This window comes from Pelodiscus sinensis, chromosome 3 (assembly GCF_052426305.1).
Source record: "Pelodiscus sinensis isolate ZL-2025 chromosome 3, ASM5242630v1, whole genome shotgun sequence".
Taxonomy (NCBI): domain Eukaryota; kingdom Metazoa; phylum Chordata; order Testudines; family Trionychidae; genus Pelodiscus; species Pelodiscus sinensis.
The window spans coordinates 47184307-47203935 of NC_143054.1; positions in this window are offsets into that span (position 1 = coordinate 47184307).

Below are 19629 nucleotides of genomic sequence, written 5' to 3' on the forward strand. Positions count from 1 at the left end.
CCTTTGTACAAGAAGCTGGATTGATTAAAAAGAAAAGAACAGTTCAATGACGGGTTTCTCTCCTGCTGCTTTGATGCATATTAATTCATCTCCCTCCCTATTGTACAAAGCCTGTAGAGAGCAGTGTAAAATTACCGTAAATATGTTTTCACTGGAGAGCTGCCATTGTTCTAAATTATGAAAGTAAATGATTTCTGGCTTGTGCTGTTAATTGTATATAGCAGTAATATATTCATCCAGAGCTTCCCATTTTAATTCAGACTCCCTGATCTCTGGCTTCTAATGATGTATTACAAGCCTGTACTTCTCTGACACCTAGGTAATTAATCATTAATATTTCTCAGTCCCCCACAGTAGCTGGACACAATTAGACAAGAAAGAACAGACTTGAGGAGTGGTGAGAATTTCTTTTCAGAAATTACACATATTTTCACACCATAAACTTAGCTTGACATCCACTGCTAGAAATATATTTTAATAGAATTGCTATTATTGTGGCTCTCCTCCCAACCTCCCAGTCATTTTTGTAGAGCAACACGAAGTTCATAAACAGGAAAATGCAAGTTTAAAGCCTGTCAAGCCTTCTTGACAATGTCCCGCCAGGAGCGTAGCTGAGAAATGACAAACTTATCACCTGCCAGGCTGATGTTTAAAGCTGACTGCTTTTGATTACAAGGCAATGAGCCTTCCAGTTGAAGTTCATTTTCTGTTTCATAAGCACCTCTTCACCCAAAATTATGCAGTTGAACTGATCTGAATCTGATTAGTTTAACACTGTGCTTTTACTATTTGTAATGAATAAAGGAAGCATTTACAGTGTTACTGCACATTGAGAAACATTTTAGGAGGGTGACAGATTTGTTATTTTTTGACACTTTAATAAAAAACAACAGTAATATATTTTAACATTGTTGCTTGTATTTTACTCGCAGTTGTTGTGTGTAACTATATATGTATTCATATTCTGGCTCACCTCTGCCCCAGTTTGAAGACTAGGCAGTAAGCAATAGATCCATTTCAGGATACAATGTTGTGTCCTTGACGGGTGAGTTGACCTCATTGCTAGGAAGAAAGTCAGTGGTAAGCTTAGTTAAGCCAAGTTCTTTAATGGAAACCCCCTGTATTAAATTGTATGCTGTAGAGTCTAGACTTTGTGACTGATTCTTTCAGCAACTAGCCCCGTAAAAGTGTCCCACCATGCCAGGAGAATTCAAGAAGCACTGCCTTGCTCTATCAGTGCCATCTGACTTCACAAGAACACATTCCAATACTCTGGGAAGGCCAAGGTACTTTTATCTTTTGATGGCCTCTCAGCTTTGGGTCCTCATACATAAAAATACAACCTCCAGTGATCTGCATTGTAGGCGTCAGTGATAAAAATTATTTCTTATGTTTGGGCTGCAATTTTCTCTGATTGATTAGTGCAAAGATAGTTGAGAGGAATTGCACTTAATCAGAATCATTTTTGGGTGATGTCAGACTGCCTATAAAAGTGATGTTCTCTCTAGAAAGGTTAAAAATCGCTTGGGGAGAACATATACGTTTGGGACTCTGACGTGAATGAGGGTTGAATGCACAGTCCAAAGGTCAAATATGACCTTTAAATTAATACTTTATGCCTCTTTTATAAGCAGGAGTTTCTGCCCATTCAAATCTATGTGATGTGGGATGTCAATGAGCTGCATACAGAACACCCACTAAGATATATGGCTAGGGTCCTACTAAATTCACAGCTGTGAAAAATATGTCATAGACTATGAAATCTGGTACCCAGCAAGGGGTTTCTATCTTGCACAGGGTTCCCACTGCTAGTCCTGGTGGGGATGGGGAAAGAGATGTTCTCTTCCCCTGCAGGAGCTGCTCCAGGACTGGGTCAGACTCACTTCTGGGATCTATCCTAGTGACTGCAGAAGTACATACCAGTAAATTTAGAGAAATCAAGGAAGTCCATTCAGCTGTGTTTAAGAATATTGATGAGATATTTTAGGTACTTCTATGTATCTTAGGTAATTAACTGGCCCCCATTAACACTGCATCTGAGTGCCTCACAATATTTAAAAGATTTATGCTCGTAACCCCTTTGTAAGGTAGGGAAATATAATTACATGGGAGTGGAATTTCAAAAATAAATGCCTGAAGTTAGGCTCTCCCCTTGGCTTCTGAATATTTGGTATTTTGTTCTCTACATTGGCTGTGAGTAAAGGTAAACATACTGGAACACAGATCCATGGTCTGCCAACTACACACCCCTTTATGTTCACCCTAACGACTAGCTCTAGGAGTTGAGTGCCAGCCATGTCACACTTGATTATCCCAACATGCCTAGAAAGGTCTGATGTGAATGTATAAGCAGACATTTTAGGTTGTTAGTTCCCAAATGCTCTTGAACAGCAGCATAGGCTGGACAATGACATGGACCCTAAATATATATTTGCAGTTAATTAATCTCAGTGATTGCAATAATCATAGTAGTTCCAACTATGGCTTTTTGCAAACTGGAATCCTTTATTTCTGACCTAGTAAACAACTCTAAACATTCATATGTTTTAGATTTAATCAGGTTGATTATTTTTAATCTCACTATTTTCCAGCAACGTAATTTAAAATTTGATTATAACTGAAAAGCATAGTCACAAACTGTCGAATGAGTGAGCTGCTGAACACTCGGCTTCCAGCAATACGCAACATCAGGCCTTAGCAAATTGTATCCATTTATTTTGCCACCATAGCTTTTAGGAAACATGCTAAAACAATAAGAAAAATGTCCCTTTGCAACTGGAGAAAATAATGCCAAGACTGCTTCAAAGCAGTAGTAAATTGTCCCTCTGTGTGGCAGTGCTTAGCAACATTATGTAGCAATGGCAGAAAATCACAGAAAAACTAGCTCTGGCTTAGAAAAAAGTTTTCTAGAAAGCTGGTTATAAAGAAAGTTCTGTATTGTAAAATAATGTACAATTTTAACTCAGTACAATGGGGCCAGATCCTGTAATACCCACTCCATAAAACAGTACATTGCATTTTTATAGAGCTTGATATGTTCAAACCACATACATACATGTGCACTCCTCAGGTAGATAGTATCACCCCAATAGTACCACCCCAATTTTACTGAAGGAGAAATGAAAACAGAAAGGCAAAATGACTTGTGCAAGGTCACACAGTTAGTTGGAAAGCCCGAATGAGAACTCGTGGTCTCATGACTCCCAACCATATGCTGATTTCCTCAAACAATAATGTATCACAAGACTAGCCCCACTGAACTACAAGGGACACTTACAACAGTAAGGAGTAGGTGTGTGAGCAAAAGCTGCAGGTGTGGGCTATTTATCTCTGTTCTAGATTTGACTGAATGCCATAGGAAAAAATAAGGGCTAGATTATGAAACCTTTCATCACATGTATTATTTTACCCCACAGATTATGCCATTGATTTCAGTGGGCCTACTAATAATGTAGGAATTCACTGTAAGTAAGGATATCACATCCTTGCTTGTAATTACAGAACTCATTTTGATATACGCAAAAATGTTTACAATGGGCCTAATCTTGGCCCAAGCTATGCCTGTGGCAGAGAGCCCAGAGGAGGCTGGAGGTTTGCTGCAGTGGTGGAAAGGGAACCTAGCACTGCCTAGGAGGCCACAGAAAATGAAAGCAGCTAAGTATGCTGATTGGTATCAGAGAGGTTTCTGTGAAAAACACCTGTGGCACCTTAAAGACTAACAGGTTTATTTTGGCATATGCTTTCACGGGCAAAACCCCACTTTGTGGGGTAAAATAAAAATACGTCATGGGGTTTTGATCATGAAAGCTAATGACCTAATAAATCTGTTAAGTCTTTAAGGTGCCATATTGCTTTTAGGTATGCTGAGGAGCCTTGCTGGACACTTTGTGAAACAATGGAATTAAAGGGGTGAAGGTACCAGCTATGGAGCTCTTAAGAGTGCATAGAAGAGACTTTATCCCTTGCTCCTTGACAAATAGAGTGGAGACACAGCAGGCTGATCCATCATGTTGGGTCATATAGACCATCACCTTTAGGAGATGCATGCCCTGTGTAGAGCAAACCAGCCATTATACTGGTGGAGCCTCTGAGTGCTTGGTGAGTACATGTTCCTGTACATCTCCTCCCTACTCCACTTGAACTCATTTCCATCTGGAATCTCTTTCTTATGTCTCCCTGAACCCAGGCCTGACTCAAGAGATGCCTGAGTTGCCACAATTCATTGCGCTGATGAAAGGAGAATATTTCATTGTTGACTTCTGGCAACAGACTGTATGTGCTTGTTTTGAGTTGTTAGGTTGGTCTATGAAGGGCTTTTTAGAGGTGTTGGGGCCAGCTCCAAAGCCCAGTGAAGTCAAAGGGAATCTATGCATAAATCCCAGGATGTTACCATATTGCAGGTCCCATGTGGTTCACTGTACAAATAACCTCATCCTTACTGTCATGTAACAAAAGGCAAAAATAACTTTTCTTGTTTTTTTTAAGAATTTCTTAAAACATATTTTCTCTACTGGTCTTTTTCTCCATTACATTTTATAAGCTATTTTATTTTCCTGTTTAAAAGCTTCCACATCTCTATCTTGCTCAAAGAAACCCAAACACTTCATACCAAAATGGTGTGAGCTGATTCTCTTGAATATACAGTAACCCCACTGTTAGGTAATTTTAAGAAGCACAGATGATCTGGGAGTTTCTCTATGCTGAGGGCTTCTCCACAGGCATCTCCAATTATGGGAGCACATCAAGGTATTTGCACTACTTCCGTCTTTCTTCTGTACCAGAAGGAGAAGTGTATGTTGCATGCTACTTGATGTAAGGTTAAGGTTGGAAATGCTGTCCTTTGGCTCCACATGACTGGCTCAGTCCAAAGCCTGTTTCTTCTGAGGATCTGTTACTGAATGATTACAAATTAAAGTCCATGGGCCTGCACTTGATGAATTCTCAAGGTCCCTTCCAGCCATACATTTCTATGATTCTAAGAAAACCTTAACACTTACATCTTTATACCACATATGATGGCAGATATGCATATTAAATAGAAAAAATCTTCAAGTTCGAAGATCAAACACTGGGAAGTTAGGAAATACTAGATTTAAGGTTACTGATACAACTTTGAGTAAATCCCCTTGTGTGTATGCCTCTTTGTGTGTATACACTCTTTAGTCACAAGATCACTTATTTTTTTCCCCACAAGATCCAACTTATCCAACTTCCTGAATGATCTGAAGGTGCAAATATTGTTCTTTGTCCTCGTCATTCAATGTCTGACTACAAGTCTTATGTACTAAATTCCATGCAAATGCTATACAGAACATGGAATTATTCACTTCCTTATAGCTTGTTGATATAGTTTCACACCTTGCAGACATTAAAAAATATATTTTCACAACACCCTGTGAAATAAAGTGGTGGGGTTTTTGTTTGTTTTTTTACAGATGAGGAATTGGAGTCATCTTCTTACTTCTTTATCCTTCTGAATCCTCAGATGGACAGGAATGACAGTTTCTGTCATTTATTTGGTTTTGTGTTGGCCTGTTTAGGCCACTAATGTCATATTAATGGATCTGGATTTTGTATTGTTCTACATAGGGTTTGTTTAGGGTAGCCTCTTTTTCTCTTTGCAGATGATATCCATGTTATCACTTAGCATGGAAGTCATATTGGTAGCATCCTTAATGTGTGTCCTAAATATGTCAATTTTCATCTTCTTATCATATTTGATAATTTAGATTGGTTTGCTTTATGTGGAATTTCTGATGCTGCAAGAATATCTTTTTAGTGACCTTTCTAGCGAGCTCTGAAAATCTTCCGCAGGCATTTACTTAGTAATAAACTGGTCTTATCAATTTCTGCTGCAGATTTCCATGACTGCTCCATAAAGGAGGACAGAAATGATGCTGGTGTTTTGTATTTTTCTGGTAGTGCCAATTATGCTACTGTTCCACATCTTATCAATTTTAAAAGAGTTGTTTGCTTCTTTTGGTATTTGTTTCTTGACATCTAGCATGGTCTCTCTGTCATTGCACATCTTTCTCCTTAGATAAGTAAAGAGACTTACTACTTCTTTTGTTCCTTCATCCTATCTGATGGTTACTTTTGGGACAGTGATAAACATATATCTTATCTTCCACTTGTGGATAAAAAAAAACAGTTTTTTTTATTATAGCTCTCAAATGGTGGGTCTTTTCTTTCATTAAATGATGAATAGGATAATGTCACTGGCAAAAATGAGATTATCCAATTATGTTTATTGTGTAGCCAAACATTTCTCTATTGTCCTCTGTGATTATTTCCTCAGGATGTACTCAATGACCAGTGCAAACAATAGTGGGGACAAAGCACATTCTTACCTTACACTAGACATCACTGCAAACCATTGGCTGATATCATCATCTCTGAATACATATTTGGCATTATGATATAGATTCTTGATTATTCTAATTATTTTTGTTGGTATTCCATAATTTTCCAAAGACTGTCTCCAAAGACTGTCTCATTATATGCTGTCAAAAGCCTTCTTACAAGATGACAGTCAACATTTGCAAATTTCCCCCCTAATTTATCACATCTCAGAGATATGACTCAAAAGGGGTCTGGTTTTTAGTCGTGAGCATTTTTAATAGCATTGTGTAGTGAAACACTGTGAAAACAGATGGGATGTAATCATTTTTCACCACACTTCTATGAGTAGCATCCTTACCTCTATTGACTGCAGAAACTGAACAATAAGTAGCTTACCCAAGACCACACAGTGAGTTACAGTTAGAATTGAAACACTTCAAGTCCCAACCCTGTTCTCATTCCTCCAGACAACACTATCTTACTTCCAAAGGTGCTGACCATTCACAGTTCATACTTTAGGTGCAGAAGAGGGTGTTCAAGAATTCTAAAAGGCAGACGACATGAGTTTCAAGTTGGGTGCACAGCAAATGACTGCACAATTAGTGGCCTCTTGTGAACATTTTGCTTTAACTTAAAAGAACAACAAATAGTCTGGTAGCACTTTATAGACTAACAGAAGTGGGCTGTGCCCACAAAAGCGCATGATACCATCTACAAGTTTTGTTAGTCTGTAAAGTACTACCAGACCATTTGTTGTTTTTTAAATTTTATCCTGTACAGACTAACTCGGTTACCCCCTGAAGATTTTGATTTAAATGATTCATCCAGTATCGCTACAAAGCTTATGACAGAGACAGGACTGGAACTCAGTTCTCTCTTGGTGGAATATACCTTTATTAATCATAATATCTTCCTTTGTCTTCCTGAAGTTCTTTGATTTTATCCTCCATACACCTTAAATATTCAGTAACAAATGAGGTAGGAAACCACAGACTATAAGTAATTTACTACTCAGCTCTGTCTCATTCCATGAGCCTTAGCCATTCCATGCACTGAAAGGTTTAGTGGTTCAGTGGAAAAAAGATAAACAATCATGTAATTAAAGACTATATCAAAATGGATGTGAACATGGAAGCAAAATTAGGGGTACACAAGTAACTTTAATTTTGATGTTGCCTAATTTTGCATGTTTGACTCTGCAATCTCAATCATATTCTTTTAGCATAGCATTTTAATAAGCAGCATATTTTATTATGTGATACTTCCTTCCTTCTTTCCTCTTTATCCACAATCAAGCAAAATTATAGGCCTTTAGCACTTCATACAGTCCTTTACAGTTTGGTATAAATTACCTTATGTGGAATACCCTTTTGAGGAGGATACATAAGACAGCGAAACAGTTAATTATGTAATCACAAGTATCCTCAGTTTATAGGAAGCACAGCTCAGTACTTATATTTAGCAGATTTACTCTGAAAATAGCATAGTTAAGTAGCTGAGTTAAAAACTGGGTTGTTGTCTTTACTTGAGTAATCTCTCAGTATGATGTGAAGCTTTTTATAATAGTAAGGGCTGTGAAGCATGCATTCTTCTTTACAGCAGTTAGTACAAGTAATTAGATTTGATCTCATGGTTTCCTGGATCTTAACACAGGGCTCCTGTCTATAGGTCAAAGGGAATTGTGTGTGTGTGTGTGTGTGTGTGTGTGTATGAATGTATGTGAGCACATACATGCTGGGGGGAGGGAGGTGAAGTGAGAAGCAGATGAGAAGATGATGTCTGGGCAAGGTATACTTAATACTGATGAAATATTAAGGGATTTTAACAGTTAGCTTCTTTTAGAAGCTAAAGGTAATAGTGATTTTTGACAGCACATCGCTTGCCTAAATCTGAAAAAAAAGTTTCATAGAGAATGGGAATGGCATGTCTGTGATATCAGGGGAATCCCCCTACAAATTGAAAATTTCTGCTGCAAACTAGGAAGCTGTTACTGATTTTCAAAAAAAAAAAAATAGTTGGCAAAACTTTTATAATGGATCATGTTAGGCAAACTAAATATAAATGTTACACACACAAAACTATGTTACAAGAACATTATGAAGATTGCAAATTCAAACATTCAAAAGTTAGGAAATGCCACAATTGAGGTTGCAACATTTATTTTTTAACCTGTAATTTTCTGAATTGCATGATCCCAGGCCATTTTTTCCATTGGACCCTGGGCTTATTCAGTGAATGAGATAGACAGGGCTCGGTTACTTAGTGGCTGTTCTATATGTTGTTTTATCCTTCTTGTTAAATTTGAGGCACTATGTTTTATTTACTGCATATTATTCAAAGCCCATTCTGAAGGCATGATTATTTTACTCATGGGATTTTCTATGGAGCTCACCCTCAAAAGTATCGGAGTGCTTCACAAACAATTAATTTATCTTTGCAAAACTCCTTTGAGTTGTGGAGATGCTGGTAGCCCATTTTGAAGGTAGGGATTTGAGGCACAGAGAGACTGCAGTCAAAATATCCATATCCATTCATTTGGGTTCTCAATTTCAGGCAACTGTTTTTCAGACTACTTAGAATTATAATGCACATTGTGTATGTATAGCACTTTATACAGCTGCTGCTGACTTCAGTTGATATTGTGAATGCTCAGTACTTCAGGATCTCAAGTGAGGAACACAGAAAAATGAGAAATATACAAATAGTGATGGCCCGTGAAAAGCCTGATTTTAATGATTTAGCATCACACAGGAACTAGGTGACAGAAGCAAATATAGACTCCAATTTGCCATCAACTGCTTTAACTTGGGACAGTCCTTTCTCTTCCTGCATCACTTTCTCTCTGTCAATACATCTTCCTCCATCCCCTTGAAAATGATCACACTTGACCAAGTTGTAAGTTTTTGGAAGACGGCAGTTCGCAATCAGTTGATGCTTTGATTTTAACATCTAACATTTCTGAAGATTCCATCTTCTGCTACAAATTTTTGAGTGCTTGACTTCACAACTTTCATAATTTGCTTTTTAACAATGTTTTTGTGTATAATTTCTAGGTTTTTAAAAAAGACAACTGAAAAAACTGAAAGCCTTTCCCTTGATATACCGTTGACATCTGAATGGGACATTATCAGTGTTGGAATTATTAGATACATAGCACAGATCTTGAAGAGTATAGGCAGTCCCCGGGTTACGTACAAGATAGGGACTGTAGGTTTGTTCTTAAGTTGAATCTGAATGTAAGTTGGAACTGGCATCAGCCGCTGCTGAAACTGATCAGTTTCAACAGCGGCTGAATCTGGACGCCAGTTCTGACTTACATACGGATTCAACTTAAGAAACCCAGGCGTCCCCAAGTCAGCTGCTGCTGAAACTGATCAGCGGCTGATTCCAGGAAGCCCGGGGCAGAGCAACTCTGCCTCGGGCTTCCTGTAGTCAGCCCCTGGTCAGTTTCAGCAGCGGCTGACTTGGGGACGCCTGGGGCAGAGCAGCTGGGGTGCTGCTGGGTTGCTCCAGTAGCGCCGGTTCTCGCCAAGTTGGGGCCCAGGTTTGCAGTATATCCCTTCCATAGCAACTGTTCCAGGTATAGCAATGCCTTCTGCTCATCTGCATTTCCTCGTCTGGGTTTTGGGGAATTACCATTCAGGTAGGCATTACACACTTGAGTTAGGTTGGCTTAGTACCCATATTTAATATTTCTTGGGTGTCTGAAAGGAGCTTTTTTTACAAGCTAAGAAGAAAAAGCATCCACATAAGACAGTATTGTGTCATTTACCTTTGATGGACAACAGGGGTTCAAATCTGATGGCTCTTGCAAAGCTGAACATAAGACATTCTATATCTTGCACTATTCAGAAGTTCAGACTTGATGATCACATCAATTCTCAGAACATAAGAACAGCCATGAGGCCAATGACAGGTGCCCTCAGAGGGAATGAACAGAAGGGGAATCATCAAGTGATCTCACCTCTATTGCCAATTCCCACCTTTTGACAAACAGAGGCTAGGGATTCCATTTCTTCCCATCCTAGCTAATAGCCATTAATGGATCTATCCTCCATGAGGCTCCTTTTAGACTTTAAGAATTTAGGAATCTAAGACAGCTCATCTACTTGCATGGACTTTCAGAGACTAGCACAATGGCAAACTGACCGGGGAGCACAAAAACTGCTTCCCAACCAGAGACTAAGAACACCCAGAAGATAGCAGGGATGACCAGGGGCAAGTTGTAGTCTTTGTTGTCATTTCCTTCACACACACACATTGAACTGAGGATTGCAGTAACCTGCCCCATCCTAATGGATGGCTCTGAGTGCACTCTTCCAGTTTAAACCTCCAGGCAAGAGTGCAAGCTCTCCCTGTACCTAACTGGGACAGTGCTGCTCCATACTGTCTGAGATCAGTGATTGAATAAAGATGTCAGCATTTGACCCATCAACCCGGTAACTTTTACTAAATGGAATCCAAGCTGATAGAGCACAGATTCCCAAACTTTTTTGATGATTTCCCACTTAAAAATGGCCACCCCTACTATGCCACCCTTACTTCTGCCTTTCAACACTTGGATGCATGGCCAGCAGCTGCTGTATTCCAGCTGAGCAGCTCCGAAGGCAGTGCAGAAGTAAGGGTGGCCATACTGTGACTCCACTATTATAGACTTGCAACCCTGGTTTTGGTCATTACCAGTCTTCCCTCTAAGCTGCATGGCAGCACAGCTTCATAGGTGATTAATCATCCCCGCCCAGTCAGAGGTTTTGGGCTCCATGCACAAAGCTGACTGACTGGGTGAGGCTGTAATCACCTGTGAAGCTGTGCTGCCACCCATTGTAGAAGGAACACTGGTCTTGACTCCCAGTTTGAGAAACACACTGATAGAGCATTCTTCTTGCTTGCTTATAGCTTTACATTATGTACTCCAGCACAGACATAAAATTGTATAATATTCAAAATGCCATACAGAATAAGCAACAAACTACCCATTTAAAACACTATTACCATATTCTGCCTAGGTCTATATTTTATCTGTGAATATCAGCACTTCATTTGAATGAGAATATCCTTGATTATCTTTTGCAGCTGCTGTAGGTACATAGAGGAATATGTTCCTTTGGGAAACACCACAGGTACAGACGAAAGAAACTGCATGTGCCCCTTCAACTGTACTGGTGGCAGTATAAGAGTGTTATAAAACCCACAGAGAAATATAATGAAATACTGATTTGGCATCAATACAAAATAACAAGTGAATCCATTGCACTCTGATACAAACTCTTTTGTCTTTACATTTTGGCCTATTTATTCTGCAGAAGTAAAGGGAAAATCCCAGATTGCTAAGAAATACAAAATGTACAGCTCAGCTGTTTTGCTTTCCGAGTCTCTGATTGCTGTGGAGACACAATATGAAATCCCCAAAATGTAAAGCAAGGTAACAAATGTTGCCACTGTTCTCCAGTAAATAAGCCATCTATCATCAGCTAACACAGTCAGAACAGCATGCCAGATATGACACAGTCACGTAACCTCATTTGTAGGTTGTCTGCAACATTTGTCCTTAATAATACCAAGGTACTTTGATTAAGTTAAGAGCATTCTAGAGCGGTAACAGAATAATATATATAGACTAATTTTAAAATGATATTTGCTTTCAGCATGATATTAAAATGCTTTGAAAATTCTATCTGCTTTATTGTAAATTTAAATATTTTAAGGGAAAACAAAATTTTCTGAAAGTGCCTATATAGAATCTTAGCAAATCTTCATATAATCATATGGCTGGAAGAGACCTTAGGAGGTCATCGAGTCCAGCCCCTGCCCAAAGCAGGACCAACCCCTAATAAATCATCCCAGCCAGGGCTTTGTCAAGCTGAGACTTAAAAACCTCTATGGATGGAGTTTCTACCACCTCCCTAGGAAACCCATTCCAGTACTTCACCATCCTCCTAATTAAATAATATTTCCTAATATCCAACCTAGACCTCCCTCACTGGAATTTGAGACCATTGCTCCTTGTTCTGCCATCTGTCGCTACTGAGAACAGCCTCCACCATCCTCTTTGGAACCTCCCTTTAGGAAGTTGAAGTCTGCTATCAAATCCCCCCTCATTCTTCTCTTCTGCAGACTAAATAAGCCCAAATCCCTCAGCCTCCCCTCATAGATCAAATGCTCCAGCCTCGAATCATTTTGGTTGCCCTCCACTGGACCCTCTCCAATGCATACACATCCTTTCTGTAATGGGGGGGGGGGTCCAGAATTGGATGCAATATTCCAGATGTAGCCTTACTAATGCCGAAAAAGGGGGAATAATCACTTCTCTAGATCTGCTGGCAATGATTCTCCTAATGCACCCTAATATGCCATTAGCCTTGTTGGCTACAAGGGCACACATAAGAACATAAGAACGGCCATACTGGGTCAGACCAAAGAACCATCTAGCCCAATAGCCTGTCTTCCAACAGTGGCCAGCACCAGGTGCCCCAGAGAGGGTGGACCAAAGACAATGATCAAGCAATTTGTCTCCTGCCATCCTTCTCCAGCCTCTGACAAACAGAGGCCAGGGACACCATTTCTATCCCCTGGCTAATAGCCTTTTATGGACCTAGCGTCCATGAAATTATCTAGCTTCTCTTTAAACTCTGTTATAGTCCTAGCCTTCACAGCCTCCTCTGGCAAGGAGTTCCACAGGTTGACGACACGCTGTGTGAAGAAGAACTTTCTTTTATTAGTTTTAAACCTGCTACCCATTAATTTTATTTGGTATCCTCTAGTTCTTCTATTATGGGAACTAATAAATAAATTTTCTTTATCCACCCTCTCCACACCACTCATGATTTTATATACCTCTATCATATCCCCCCCCCCCCCAGTCTCTTCTTTTCTAAACTGAAAAAGTTGCGTTAACCTCTCTTCATATGGGACCCATTCCAAACCCCTAATCATTTTAGTTGCCCTTTTCTGAACCCTTTCCAAGGCTAAAATATCTTTTTTGAGATGACGAGACCACATCTGTACACAGTATTCAAGATGTGGGCATACCATAGTTTTATATAGGGGTAGCAAGATATTCTGTGTCTTATTTTCTATCCCTTTCTTAATAATTCCTAGCATCCTATTTGCCTTTTTGACCGCCGCTGCACACTGTGTGGAAGTTTTCAGAGAACTGTCCACGATAACTCCAAGATCTCTTCCCTGATTTGTCGTAGCCAAATTAGCCCACACCATACTGTACGTATAGTTGGAGTTATTTTTCCCGATGTGCATTACTTTACACTTAAATTTCATTCGCCATTTTGTTGCCCAATCACTCAGTTTGGTGAGATCTTTTTGGAGTCCCTCACAGTCTGCTTCTGACTTGACTATCCTAAACAGTTTGGTATCATCCGCAAACTTTACCACCTCACTGCTTACCCCTTTCTCCAGATCATTTATGAATAAGTTGAAAAGGATTGGTCCCAGGACTGACTCTTGGGGGACACCACTAGTTACCACTCTCCATTCTGAAAATTTACAATTTATTCGTACCCTTTGTTTCCTGTCTTTTAACCAGTTCTCAATCCAAGAAAGGACCTTCCCTCTTATCCCATGGCAATGTAATTTACACAAGAGCCTTTGGTGAGGGACTTTGTCAAAGGCTTTCTGAAAATCTAAGTATACTATATCTACTGGATCCCCCTTGTCCGCATGTTTGTTAACCCCTACAAAGAACTGTAATAGATTAATAAGACATGATTTCCCTTTACAGAAACCATGCTGACTTTTGTCCAACAAATTATATTCTTCTACATGCCTCACAATTTTATTCTTTACCACACAGTTGACTCATATCCAGTTTCTCATTCACTGTAATCCCCAGGTCCTTTTCTGCTACACTGCTACCTACCCAGTCAGTCCTCAGCCGGTAACAATTCTTTGGATTCTTCCATCTCATGTGCAGTTGTCTTTGTTGAACCTCATCAGCCTTCTTTTGTCCCAATCCTCTAATCTGTCTAGGTCACTCTGGACCCTATTCCTACCCTCCAATTTATCTACCTCTCCTCCAGCTTAGTGTCATCTGCAAACTTTCTGAGGGTGCAATCCATCCCCTCATCCAGGTCATTAATGAAGATGTTGAACAAAACTGGCCCTAGAACCGGTCCTTGGGGCACTCCGCTTGAAACCCACTGTCAACCAGACATTGAGTCATTGATCACTACTCGTTGGGCCCGACAATCTAGCCAGCTTTTTATCTACCTTACAGGCCAGTTGCTAGCAAGAATATTGTGGGAGGCCATATCAAAAGCTTTCCTAAAGTCAAGGTATATCACATCCTCTGACCTCCCCATGTCTACAGAGCCAGTTAACTCGTCATAGAAGCTAGTCAGATTGATCAAGTATAACTTGTCCTTGGTGAATCCATGTTGACTATTCCTAGTCACATTTCCCTCTTCCAAGTGCTTCAAAATGGATTCCTTCAGGACCCTTCCATGATTTTTCTGGGATCTGAGGTAAGGCTGACCAGTCTGAAGTTCCCTGGATTGTCCTTCTTCCCTTTTTTAAAGATGGGCACTACATTTGCCTTTTTCCAATCATCTGGGATCTCTCCCAATCGCCATGAGTTTTCAAAGATAATGGCCAAAGGCTCTGCAATGACATTTGCCAACTCCCTCAGTACCCTTGGATGCATTAAATCCAGACCCATGGATTTGTGTATGTCTACTTTTTCTAAATAGTTCTTAACCTGGTCTTTCTCCACCGAGGCCTGCCCATCTCCCTCCCATACTGCGTTGCCTAGTGCAGTAGTCTGGGAGCTGATCCTGTCTGTGAAGACAGAGGCAAAAAAAAAGCATTAAGTACTTCATCTTTTCCCACATCATCAGCAATGAATAATCAAGATTTTTTTATTTAATCACCTTTTGCAGCATCTTTACTTCTATTTTTACCTCTTAACACATGAATGCCTGCTTCATTTAAAGATAACTTGGGTCTGAAATTGACCTTTTTTCTGTAAATGTGATTTCTGATTTACAGATTGAAATATGAAATTACTTTCATGCTTATTGACTCTTAGGATGTTTGTTTTCTTTGATACAATGGAATTTAGATTCAAAAGGTGATTCTGCTCTTCTAGAAAAGGAAGCATTCGTGCTTCCTGCTAAGCACCCCATTACTAATATTTATATAATCAAAATGGATTTTTCAATAGTGATATGTTCTAAATGAAAGCTAAAATAATTATTGCTTCTCACTTTTAAATTCATGTAGTTTCTTTATATTTCAGAACATGACCTTTCTATGACTACACAGATTTTTTTCATAGATTTGGGGTAATGTAAGATACATGTTTCATTGATTTGAAAACTTTTAACAACATTATAGCAAATCAGTTAGGCAGCTACAGATCATCTAGGATTTGGAAAATTTTAATAAAATTCTATCTATATACCACTCTGGATATCCTCAATTCTTGTCTTCATCATCCAGTTACTATACAGTATAAGTCTTCATTAGAAAATATAAATATATTCAAAACCAAAATAAGTTAAATTTTCTAATTATTATTGTAATTGCTTCTGGAAAGAAACCCTGACTCGGTATGTTTTTTCATACTGTTAAGCCAAACACAGATTTAACATACTGTGCCAGATGCAAAGCCAAATGAAGAAAATGGGAAGACTTCTACTGACTTCAAAGGGCTTTGAATCAGGCCCATAGTTAATAACAATAATGGTTTTAGGTATGAAATGAAATAGTAAATTAGTGAATGACAGGTTTTGTGGAAATCTGTAAAACCCTAAGGCTATGTCTACACTACACATTTTGCTGGAAGAGGCAATGCAAATGAAGCATGGATTAGCATTTTCTCATGCTTCATTTGCATAATCTTTTCCAATCCGTTTTTGCTCAAGGGGTTTTTGCGCAAAAACAAGCAATGTGGTCGTGGCTGTTTTGCACAAAAACCCCTTTTTGCACAAGATCCTTATGCCTCTTAGGGGAAATAGATAGTATAATGAGCTTTTGTGGGCACAACCCACTTCTTCAGATGACAAACAGAACTGGGTTGTACCCACGAAAGCTCACGGTACTATCAAAATCCTTATGCACAACTCACTTCTTCAGATAACAAACAGAAGTGGGTTGTGTCCATGAAAGCTCATGAAACTATCTTTATATTTTTTGGATAGTCTCTTAGGTGCAGGACCATTGTTGATTTGAAATAGTTACATGAGCACCTTTTCTAATTTCATATCCCAAACTATAAATATTAGCAGGGATGTTATTTCTCACCATTCTTAGATTCTAATTTCTTATGGCAAATTGCAGGGCATTCTTAGATTTCCAAGAGCACAAGAAACTTCAGAAAAAAGAGGCAATCTCAAATTTCTGTTTAGCATTCAGGCGATTGTCTTCTGTTTTTATTTTGGTTTGGCTTGTTAAAGGGAGCTGTTATGTACTTTGTCTAATGCTGCTGGTAACAGTTTTGGTAACGTGGATCTTTGTTTTTATGACAGGTTTTATGGCATATGTAATATATGTGTTTCTAATTTTTGTAATAGGTATAGCACGAGGCACTAAAACAAATTAACAAAATGCTTACTCCCAAAACCAAATATTTATGCACCAAGAAAGTTCACATTTATGTTTTGATATAATGAAAAAGGTACTACTAAAAATTAGTGACCTGCATAAAAGATGGAAATACCTCCAGAAACTCTGTGCCTTATTGATTTATATTCACTTTTTAGATCTCAACAAAATATTTTCTCTCATGCTTTTACCTCTAAATTTCAGTCTCTTACCCTGCCATTATTTGATAACTTTGCGGTAGTATTATTCAACTCTTCCAAGCCTTTTGAATACTACTAGCAAGACAACATGCAACCCCCACCAACCAATTCCATTATTATATATAATTGATTGATCTTGAAAGCAAACTTCTCTCACATGGGCCAAATTCATTTTTTCCACTGAATAAAACAAAACACTTCTTTCATTGTTCTTAACCTTAACTTTATTTGGATTATAATTCTGAAAGTAATTCAATGTACTTATGAACAAATATCAAATCTTCTAAACTGGATAGACCCATAAAATGTACTAGTGTTCTTCAATTATGGTAACTAAATTGTTATATTAATTCCAAGATCCTCAGCCCACGTGCTGTTCTGACTTGCCTTTGTGTTGCTGAAAAGGCTTTGGAAAGGGAAAGAAACTTTTGCCCCCTGTTGCAAAGTCACATTGTAGTAGATACTGCAGTTTCAAGGCTGCAACAACCACCATGACTCTGACATGTCCCCTCTGCATATAGGAAATTTTGTACAGTAGCAATTTCACTTGCCGAACTCTACTTTAGATGCTCAGTGCTTTGTCTCACATGCGGTATCAATGAGCAGTGTTGACCCCCAACTTCTACCACCATCAACTACAGATACAAACTTGTTCCATTGCCAGAACATTCACTGTATTGCTTTAGGTGAGGGCAGTATTTGTATTAAAAAGATAAGGTAAAGGGGTTGGGCAATATTTGTAGGAGGACTTGTATAAGGAGTTCCCCTTTATGCAAGTCACTCAGGGTATGTCTACACTACCCTCCTAGTTCAAACTAGGAGGGTAATGTAGGCATACCGCACTTGCAAATGAAGCCCGGGATTTGAATTTCCCGGGCTTCATTTGCATAAGCGGGGAGCCGCCATTTTTAAAACCCCGCTGGTTCGAACCCCATGCAGCGCGGCTACACGGGGCTCGAACTAGGTAGTTCAGAATAGGAAGCCTAGTCTGAACTACCTAGTTCGAGCCCCGTGTAGCCGCGCTGCATGGGGTTCGAACCAGCGGGGTTTTAAAAATGGCGGCTCCCCGCTTATGCAAATGAAAAAAATTGCCCTCATTTTTTGCTAGTTTCGGTACTGCTGTACTAGTTCATATTCAAGTGCATAGGGCGAATTGTTCCTGTATTATAGAAGGAATAGGACACAAACAATGAGAAATGTCTGATAATGTAAGTGACAGCATTATGGATATACTGAAATAAAAAACACCCAGATGCCCTCCAGAAACTAGCAGAGGGCACTAAGCTTCTTGAAGGTTCAGGTCCAAGATACCATATTGCCTGAGTTTCTGAATGTATTACTATGAAGATGTAAAAATTTCTCATTCTATTTCAGACTATAATGATGCAATTTGAGCCCTGATGGAAAGGATACCATTACATAAGCTTTTCTGATTTTCCATGTTAACATTGTTGCTTCTCTGGGGACATGATCAAACTTATCTCTAACTTCAATGGCGCAAAACTCAGGAGCCTGAATGCCTGGTGACAGAAATTCCTCTAAGAGGAGGGCACGGGTATGCAACTTTCCTGCAACCTTTACTTTATCAGGAACCTGAACACAATGGTGCAGCTCTCAAAGTGGTAAGTCCTGCCTTCGCAGGCCAGAAGATATTCTGATTCATCCCAGGAAGTAGGACTGATCATATAGTGCTCTGGACTGATTTTTAAAGCTGCCTCCCACCATTGGAATCATTCATCCCTCAAGATCAGCCATTTCTGTAGGCACAAAAGAGTGCAAATTGAACCTGTAGGAGTGAATCTGCTCCCACTGTAGTCTTGTATAACTGGTAATCACAGCTTTGCATCAATCCCACTGACTCTGTTCAAAGCAATTAATACTTGCTTATATTTACCCTACCCAAAGAGTTCCTAATCAATACAACAAAGATATATATAACCAGAACAAGTTCTAGCTACTGCAGATCATGAAAGAAGAGCATTTTGGGGGAAAAAACCCAAGAGCTCTATGTTAAAAGAGAAAATCATAAAAAACAATGTTCAGATTTATATCATATAGATGGAGGAATACTTTTGCATAATTTTGTAAAATAAAAGTCTAGAGTGACATGGAATTTTTCATGTAACTAGTCAGAATAAAAATGCACTAATTTATTTCAACAATGAAATAATTTTGAACAAGAAGTCAAATTTGACAAATAGACTTCTAATGATTGTAATGGAATCTCTGTTCTTGCTTCTCTGAGTATTAACTATGCTTTGTTTTGGTGAACAAAACTACCTTGGTTTTATGAAGAAAATTAATTAAGGTTTGAATCCTGCTCTCTAAAACTTGCTTTTTTGCTGACTAGCACTTTGCAGTCAATAAAATTGAACAGCAAACCATCTACATATTTTTGGATGATGGCTGTTGATTTCAGAGCTGTAAAATCATGACTGACCTTAATGCACACTGGATTTTTAATATGGAATGCAGAGTAGCTTGTCACATAAGCTTTAAAGATGGATGACAATTAGACTGAACATAGCCC